Source organism: Egretta garzetta, unplaced genomic scaffold, assembly GCF_000687185.1.
Source record: "Egretta garzetta isolate BGI_Z169 unplaced genomic scaffold, ASM68718v1 scaffold574, whole genome shotgun sequence".
Taxonomy (NCBI): domain Eukaryota; kingdom Metazoa; phylum Chordata; class Aves; order Pelecaniformes; family Ardeidae; genus Egretta; species Egretta garzetta.
Window position 1 is genome coordinate 483,095 of NW_009259488.1, and position 3,128 is coordinate 486,222.

The window sequence follows — 3,128 nt, forward strand, 5'->3', positions numbered from 1 at the left end:
CCGCTCTGTCCTTGTGCCTCTCTTTCCCCAGGTATAAAAGACCGATTATTTTTTTGCTGTGTTTCCCAAGGAGTTGCAACCCGTTACTAATTAGTGTCTGCAAAATGCTTTCAAGTTCCTCAAAGGGAAGGTGCAAAAGAAGGACTAAATATCATTAACGGCTTTATTTTACACACAGCAGAAAATTAATGAGGTGTTGGCTCCTCGTGAACTGCAACTACCATCCTGCTGAGTAAATTTTGCTTTCATAGCAGGTATTGCCCACATCTGTGTTCCTGGAGCGCTACCGTTTGGGATGTCATCCTCTGAACCGAAGCGCTACCAGCTCCTAGTGTTTGCTCTCTTGCCAAGGCCTGTGGATCTGCCACTCACAACTTTTGCATTTGTTTCCCTGGAGCTGCCTGGGATGCTGGTGACAGGAGATGGAGACTGGAAGGGGAGAGCCAGGAGACATTTCAAAGGGGTGAGGTGTCTGCTTCCAGGTTCCTAATAATAAACTGCAATGGCAGACAGAAATCAGCTAATATTAGTCTCCGAATTGAATGGCTCCGAAGGCTTCTCCAAGCAGCTCATTCAGAGTGTTTCTGTTGCCAGTGTCCCGTTGTCGGGGCTTTCAAATGGCAGCTTTGGGTCCCTGCTGCTTGCAATGCTGGCAGCCACTCAGGGACTGCAAGAGAAGTCATAAAAAAATTTGTTCTTGCTAATTTAAAAGTCAGGTCTCCCATTGAGCACATTTGGAGTTGGAAGGAGCATTGCCTCCGTGCAGACAGTTCACGGAGTGGGTCTTACCTCAGCTGGCGTACCTGCTGCCTTCATATGCCAAGCTGGGGAAAAAGCATTTCCCGCAGCAGAAACAAGGACATGGTAGGTCCCAGCCATGCTCCAGGCTCCCCCACGGCAATGCACCCAGGGCTGGGTGTTGGGGATGCCTCCAGCAGCTGGGCCCTGCAGCACCCTCTGCTCCCCAGGGCCCCTCTGCCCCCGCGGCGGGTAAGCACAGACCCAAGTGGTTCGCAGCCCCTGCTCCCCCTGCCCTGCTGTTTCACCCTGCCAACAGTTCACCCGCATGCTCCGCTACTCCCCACAGTCCCTCGGGGCTGCCAGGGAAAAGCAGGCAGGCTCAACACGGAATTAGGGCTGCCACAAGTTGGATTCGCCATCATGTTGTCTCTTTCTTGCCCACATGCTGAGCACCACTGGTTGCAGAGTGCTTGGACAAAGCTGTCAGCTGCCAGGGCTGCCCAAAGTCTGGACAGCCTGCACAGGAAAGTGTACTCCTATAGATCTGCATGGGTGAAATCCCAGGAGAACAGGGATCCCTTCCTGGGCTCCTTGTCTCTAATCCACTGCAAGTTCTGCCGCTGGTAGAGACCTCCAGAGCCTGAAGAGTGAAGCAGGGCAATGGCATGCTTTTTCGGGGAAGGAACCAAATTACCTCCACGTGCAAATTTCCCCACATGGGAAGCAACAAACCTCACAGGAGCAGAGTGACAGGAGAGCATCCCTGGGGGGGGGCGCTTGGGAACTAACACTTTCATGGTATTTCAATCAAACACCAGGAACATTTCTACAGGAGAGACAAATCCTCACAGCCAGCAGTGAGGAACAGAGCTTGGGGAGAGGAGCAGAGGGAGCGGGCTTCAATGGCCTGGGTCCTCCTTCGTTAAAGGAATTTACAGCAACGTTAATACATCAGAGACTGATGCTCTGGGCCGACGTCTCAACATGTTCCAGTAAGACACAGGTCAGTTTATCCGTAAAGCCCTCAAAAGGGAATCTGCCAGTGTGAGTGAGGTCAGTAAGGCACGGGTTTTGCTGGGTTGAATGTCAATCGAGACAAAGCACTCCCCTCTGAGATAAACTGCAGAGATGAACATGTGTGGAAAACACCCGAGTACTCTCCACCTGAGAGCAAAATATGGCTGAGCCATGTTTGTCAGTTTAGCAGCAGCTGGTACATGAAATGGCTCTGTCTGTCTATTTGTTTCCCCTACAGACATCTTCCCGTTTCGTGGCATTTCTCCAGCCTCTTCCAAACCCTGACAGCATCTCTGAAGCAATATGTTTGATGTCATTTCAAGAACTGGCCATTGGAGGTTGGAGCTAAGTAGTTTGGCTAATTTCCTTCTCTCTCCAGGTTGTGAAATCTGGGAACAGTGGAGACCTTTTGTAAAGTCATCAAAAAGCATTCAAATCCCACCTGCATGTGCCACACACAGTTCAAATCCCGCATTAGAAAAGAAAATGCATGCCTTGTGCAGCAGCTTCTTTTCCCCGCTGCTTCCTTCCATGCCCTGGTCTCTCTCCTGCCTGCCAACGCCGCGCTCACAGCCGAGGAGCAGCGCAGCCAGCTCTATCTGGTCTCATCTTGGAGATGTGCAAGCTTCCCCAGCTTCAGAGCCATCAGAGGAGCACGGAGCAGTCATATTCTTCCTGGGAGAGGAACGAGCCCAACCAGGGCAGCTGCTATATCCCCAATATGTGAGGCAGGAGAATCATTTTTCCAACTGCTCTAGCTGGAAAAGACAGATGAGCTTTTGGACATCTAAACCTTTTCTCAGGTCTGAGACAAAAGTGGAGAATGTGAGGTGAAGGGCGGAATGGAGAAAATGGTGCTGACGTTTAACTTCTTTACATTAATCAGCCAGACAATCTGAGAGGAAAAGGTAATAAGGCTATTAGCCCGCTTCACACAGCCACAGCCTCTGCTGTCCACAGAAAGAAAACCTTGCAGCAAAGGGAACTCCCCTTTCACACCAACATCCTGATGGTTGAGGTGCCACGCTTGAAACAAGGCAGGAGCTCATCAAACTGTGCCTGAACCGCCTCCCAGCTGAGCTAAAAAATCTCTCAGACTGTATCTACATTGCTCTGCCAGAGCAGGCTCCAGAACCAGCAATAAAAAGGATGCTCCTGCATTCCCCCAGCACAGCTCGTACATAGGACCCCATCCAATCTTTAGACTGTGTTTAACCTGGATGCACGAGTTTACCTGGCCTCCTAGGGGATCCCATATTTGCTCACAGTTTGACTGGGCTAAAAAAACCACACTGTCAACCTTGAAGCAAGGCTGGCTGTAAGGGGAGGGCTGGAATGGGCTCTCAGTAGGGGCAGAGACCCCGTAAGCA